Here is a 6,590-nt window from a genome sequence, read left to right as displayed (position 1 = left end):
GAGGGTTAGGGTACAGGGGTGAGGGAGTGCGGGAATGAGACCTCTCATCACTGTATTTCTCAAAAGGAAGAAATCACGTATCTCTAAGGAGGAAGATGACGAACACATTTTTCGGAGCTGTTTCCTTATGAGAGACAGAGCTCACAGTAATGTTGTTTTGTTCCAAACATTTTAAGTGAAATAAACACTTGTCCATGGGCCAGCAGAACTACAACCACTTTTCCCACCTACTACTAGTAATTCTGTGTTGCTCAGTGTGGCTACATTCCTCCACGCTAGCCGTGGAGGTCCCTGACACCCTTTGGGGGAACCTGCAAGGTTAAAACTGTTCCACAGTAATGCTAAGATTTATTTGCATTTTTCACGGTATTGACATGTACGTTTAAAACGGTGTGTAAAACTGATAGCACCCTGGCATGAATCAAGGCAGTGGCATTGAACTGTATTTGCAGTTACTGTGTTTTCTGCCAACACTCTTAAAGAGGGAGGGTGAGCCAATCTCACTTAAGAATGTCCTTAATGAAGCTCTTAAAGTACGCATTGTACTCAGTTTTGAACCTTGAGTACATGTCCTTTGATACTCTGTGTGACAGAACGGGAAGTATGCAAAGGCAAGCCTGCTGCATACCGGGGTGTTATGTTTGTCTTGAGGAAGAGTGCTGGCAAAGGCAGTCACGTGTGTGGTCTTTCAGCCCCTGTACAGATGCATAAGAATATGCTCTGTGCAGAGAACATTTCCTTACAAAGAGATGAAGAGCTCCCATAGCCAGTGCTAGGCATCTCTCTTCGGAAATATCTCTCCCTGTCCCGGACTTGATGTGTATTTCTCCCTCCTGCAGAAGCACGTGTGTCCTATGGCACCTGACTAGCCCTACTGCTCTGCCTGTTCCTAGTGGGGAGGGAATGGGGACATTCTTAAGTGAGATTGGCTCACCCTCCCTCTTTAAGAGTGTTGGCAGAAAACACAGTAACTGCAAATACAGTTCAGTGCCACTGCCTTGATTCATGCCAAGGTGCTATCAGTGTACACACAGTTTTAAACATACATGTTAATACCGTGAAAAATGCAAATAAATCTTACCATTACTAACCCTTGCAGATTCCCCAAAAGGGTCTCGGGGACCTCCACGGCTAGCGTGGAGGAATGTAGCGACACTGAGCAACACAGAATTACTAGTAGTAGGTGGGAAGAGTGGTTGTAGCTCCGCTGGCCCACGTTCCCCACTAGGAACACATTGCAGCATAAGAGGAGCGCATGCAGACCAGGCATGCCAGCCGTGGCGGATGCTCACTATTGAAGCCGACCGTGCATTTTCTCTTCTCTGGGTGAGTAAAGTTTGCTGCATCCACTGCCTGTGTGAGTCACATCTTCCTTGGCAACACCAGCACCTGCAAACCTTGGAGTTAGTTGGTTGATATCCTGGGACCGCTGGTCCAGATGGCAGGTATTGTTATGCTATTTGCAGTGGGACTCCTCCTCCTCTGGAGTGATAGGTGTCACTTGGTTGACAAAAAGCAATTCTGTGCTTGTTTGATTTGCTAGCTGAACTAGACTCCTTCCCAGAAAAACACCTCTTTTACGTGAGTGACTGACAGTGTGATTATTTGGGCTTGGGTGTTTGATAGACATTTTCTACGAAGTGAACAAAGTGAGATTGTCACTTCAAGGGAAACAACCGACATTATTTGTTGCTAAAAATTTGTTCTTTCAAGAAAAAATTAGAATTTTGAAAACTGTATCTGCCGTATAACTTGATAGTTTCCCAGTTTTTAAAAGATTTTTCTGATGAGCGTGGCAGCGACATCAGCAGGTGTGTGTGTGTGTATGTGTGTGCGTGCGTGTGTTCTGTTATATTGAATAAAGTGTCAACATTTGAAAGATCTGCATAACTCAGACATCTGTCGTTGCGGAACAAATTAATTCCAAATATAGTGATTTAAAACAACATTTATTATCACTTAGTTCCCGTGAGTCGAGCGTTTGGCTCATGTAGGTGGTTCTGACTTAGGGTTTCTCCTGCAGTCGCGGTTGAGATGTCTGTTGAGGCTGTGGTCATCCGAAGGCCTCACTGCATGCAGCCAGAGCGTCTGCTGCCCAGAGGCGCGCTCACGTGGCTGCTGGCAGGGGGCCTCCGTTCCTCAGCACACGGACCTCCCCACGGGCCTTGCGAATCCTCACAATGTGGCAGCTAGCTTCCCCCAGAGCAAGTGATCCAAGAGAGGAAGATAGAAGCCTTATGATCTACCCTCAGAAGACACACTGTGTAATTTCCACCACATTCTGTTCATTGGAAGTGAATCATATGAACAGTCCACACTCGCGGAAAGGGAAAACAAGTCCTGCCTCTTCACAGGAGGAGCAAACAAGAATGCAGGGGTGGGCAAAAGTAGGTTTACAGCGGTGAGTATGCAAAACACAGTTTATTCTTTTTTTAATCCTCACGCGAGGATATATTTATTGATTTTATAGAGAGAGGAAAGGAGAGAGAGAAACATTAATCAGTGGACTCCCACACACACCCCAACCACAGACTGAACCCGCAACCTAAGTATATGCCCTGACTGGGAATCAAACCCACAGCCTTTTGGTGTAGGGACAATGCTCCAAACAACTGAGCCACGTGACCATGGCCACAGTCTATTCTTGTATTGTTACTTATTAAGTTTTGTATTTTCTATACCAACAACTGTAAACCTACTCTTGCCCACCACTGTACTTGAACCTGTTCTATAGTACTTCACTTAGTGACCCAGTATTTTCCAAATAACCTACGTGAAATCGCAAAGCCATGACGTAATTTTCCACACTATAAAAAAATCTCCAATTGTGAAATGGCCTAGTGACCTTTTATTGGAACCAAGTTTAAGAAGTTCATTGATGTAGTTTTAGATTGCACGTTGCTACTAACCTGTAAGAAGCTATCATTTGCTGCGTTTTGGTGTAGTATCAAAAGAGTGCCCATGCCTTGGCTGTGTGACTCAGATGTTTGGAGTGTTGTTCTATACACCAAAGGATGGCAGGTTTGATCCCCGGTCAGGGCACATGCCTGAGTTTCAGGTTAAATCCCCAGTTGGGGTGCATTCGGGGGGTTGGGAGGCAACCATCTGATGTTTCTCTCGCACGTTTGGTGTTCCTCTCCTTCTCTCTCTAAAGTTGGTGAGCATATATCCTCGGGCAAGGACTGAAAAAAAAATATCCATAATTATCTGCAAGGCTATTAAAATACTCCCGCATTTCCAGCTACAAATTCCTGTGAGGCCAACTTTTTTTCATGTACTTCAACCAAAACAACAGTAGAACAGACTGACATGCAGAAACAGATAAGAGAATCCAGCTGTCTTCTCCTGAACCAGATAGAGACTTGCAAAAATATAAAACAGTGAGGCTCTTCTCACGAATCATTTTTGGTTTTGGAAAATATGTTCTTCTTTTGAAGTGTGGGTAATAACGTGTTGTATTTATTTTTGTAATTTTTAAATTAAATATTTTTTTTAATTTTCTCAGTTTTAGTTTCCAATATGGTAATTATTCCTAGGTATAACCCATAAAAACAGAAGGTCTTTGGGGTCCTCAATAATTTGTTGTTGTTGTTGTTTTAAAGATTTTATTTACTCTTAGAGAGAGGGGAAGGGAGGGAGAGAGAGGGGGAGAACCATCAGTGTGTGGTTGCCTCTCACGTGGTCCCCATCGGGGACCTGGCCTGCAACCCAGACGTGCGCCCTGACTGGGAATAGAGCCAGCAACCGTTTGGTTCGCAGCCCGCGCTCAATCCACAGAGCTACACCAGTCAGGACGGGGTCCTCAGTAATTTTTAAGAGGGTCCTGAAACCAGAATATTGGAAAACCTCTTGTCTAAGCAATCCCGATGGGCCTGTTACCACTGAAATGGTGCGTTTAGGTGTGGGCGTGTGGTGCAGTCCTGGCCAACGACATGCGAAGTGAAGGTGTGGTATTCCGTGCTCAGTTTAGGGTGTTAAGTAGAAACACACACGTGTCTTCCAAGAGATTCGTAATGCTCTGTTTCTTAAGCTAGATTGTTGATAAGTTAATTAGCCTTTTTTATCTTACATATTAAATTGTTTGAGGTATGAAATATACAAAAAAAAATTAAAAGAACACGTGGAGAGAAGAGTCCACTTCCTCCATGTAAACATCATGTCTGTTTTGCAGCCTCTTCACCCTGTGTATTGGGCCTGAGTGTGCATTCTTTGGCTCTAAAGAATTCTGTGCACATTTCATGGCTCTCTGAGTCTGTGTCTGCAGCGTGTTTTTGGTATTTGACTTGTAACCTGAGAGTCCCCAGGCCTCTAGCCACGTAGGCAATCTCACTACATTCCTATCATTTCAAGTCATACAAAGTCCCTCTGATTCTGGCTCCGATTCTCTCGCCCCCACGGTCAGGCCAGACACCAGCGTCTGTTGTGTATCACACCACCTGCCGGGTTCTCCCACCTAACGCCCTCGTAAGAGCAGACGTCTACTGGGGTTGCCAGTGCACCTGCTCTGAAAACTGCCACACTCTGCATCCTTTTAGACGCCTTTGGGAACTTACTGAGCACCTTCTAAGTGGAACCCACAAAAGTATTATACAAAGGCAGGCTCACTGCACTGTTCAATGTAAACCTCCCCCTGTATGTCACCCCTGTAGTTCCAGGGTCCCTCAGCCTCACTGAAGGACATGAGGCTAGGTCTCTGGGTTTCTCCTACCCCTCCTCCTAATGTCACTTTTTCAGAAATTCATAAATCAAGTAGTAAAATTAGAGAATTAAATAAGCCAATTAACAAGTTGGAGGGGCTGCCTGAACAAAATCTGGGCTTTACCGCCATGGATGAAGGGGGAACGACTGTTAGGTGGGCAGGAAAAACGCCTGCTACAACTGTCTATGCATGTGTGTGTATTTTGAATCTTTCCACACTATAAAATATGTTGCTTTGTGATTAAAAAAGAAAAGAAAGGCGATGAATATGAGGGGAAATGCACATTAAAAGCTAATAAATGTGTCCCACTTTGAGCTTTTCAGACATGCTTGTAAAGGAAGCAGACCCACTTGCTGAAATCCAATTCACTGATGAGTGTACCATATTTACTTGTTTCTTTTACCTACGTATAGTATTTACAGCATTTCTTACTGGAGGAATTCTTTTAACAACTATTGAACATTTCTGTAAAATTTTAGTTAGCCAGTCTTCCACTATGTTTGCTTAATAGCAGTCTAAGGAATATTCAGTCTTTCAGCACAGTTAGTTAGAAGATAGGGGACATCAAAGAGAAAATATTCGTGAGCTATATGAAAGATAAAAGACTAGTAATCCAAACATACAAATCAATGAGAAAAAGGCAGCCCAATTGAAAAACGAACAAAAAATATGAACTGGCAGTTCATAGAATCAGAAATACAGTTGACCAAAAAACATATGGCAAGATTTTCAGCATTACTAGCAGTCAAGAAAAGTATAAAATAAAACAGCAATAAGATGTTTATTTTCACTGAATATTATCAGCTAGTTAAAACTGTCAGAGGAGAGGGAGGTTGGGGCTGGATGAAAGAAGGTAAAGGGATTAATCAAACAAACAAACAAACATATATATATATATACAGACACGCACAACAGTGTGGTATTGGCCAGAGGGGAAAGGGGACGAGTGGTAAGTGGAAGTGGGGAAAAGTGGGGAAAGGGAGATGCAAAGAGACTTTGCTTGGGACGATGGACACACCATACAGTGTGCAGATCATGTTTTGTTGAGCTGTACACTTGAAACTTGTATGGTTTCCTGAACCAATGTCACCCCAATAAATTCAATTTTTAAAAAAAGAGTAATAGCTGGGTGTTTTTTATATCAGACCTTCCATATAATTCAATCTTGATGTGAGCGTAAACTGGCACAGCATTTTTCATAGGCAATTGGGCTGTTTCATCACCGTTAAAATGGCTGTGCTCTCTCTGAGGTAGTGGAAGAGCTGAGGATGAGTGGGAGGGGCTAGGAAAATAGGTGAAAGGGGAGGGGCTAAAGGACTGGGGTGTAAAGGGGAGGACCTGTGGGAATGGGAGAGATTTAGGACTAGAATTGATAAAAAGGGAATCGGCAAAGGCTTGGAGGAACCAAGGGGTACTTGAAAGGACTGGGGGAAAGGAAAACAGATGGCAGTGGGAGGATAAGAGGGATTAGGAACAATGAAGAAATTTGTGGAGGAGAATGGGAAGGGAAGGAGTGGATTGGCCCAGACTACACAGGTAAAATGGAAACTACTGGCTTTCAGGGAACTGACCCAGAGCCACTGGCAAATAGGACCTGTTAACACCGAGCAAGGCCCCCCGTGGAAGAATGAGGTTTGTCAGCAAATAGGAAACAATAATTTTCATTATTGTGCTGGCTAACTGTGCCTTGCAGCATTCTTTTACTTCCTCTTCTCTTGGCTCTGTTTTTACATTGTAGTCTGCTTATAAAAGCAACCTGAGATCTCCGAAGACTCCTTAGTCTGAAGCCTCTGATGGTCCTTGGTTTGTGTCTTTCCCATGTGATCCTATGGTATAGAATATGGAGACATTTCAGCTGCCTCTAGGAGAAACCACCACTCTTAAAACTCAG

The sequence above is a fragment of the Desmodus rotundus genome, chromosome 8, assembly GCF_022682495.2.
Source record: "Desmodus rotundus isolate HL8 chromosome 8, HLdesRot8A.1, whole genome shotgun sequence".
Taxonomy (NCBI): Eukaryota; Metazoa; Chordata; class Mammalia; order Chiroptera; family Phyllostomidae; genus Desmodus; species Desmodus rotundus.
Note: the sequence above shows the minus strand (reverse complement) of the source record.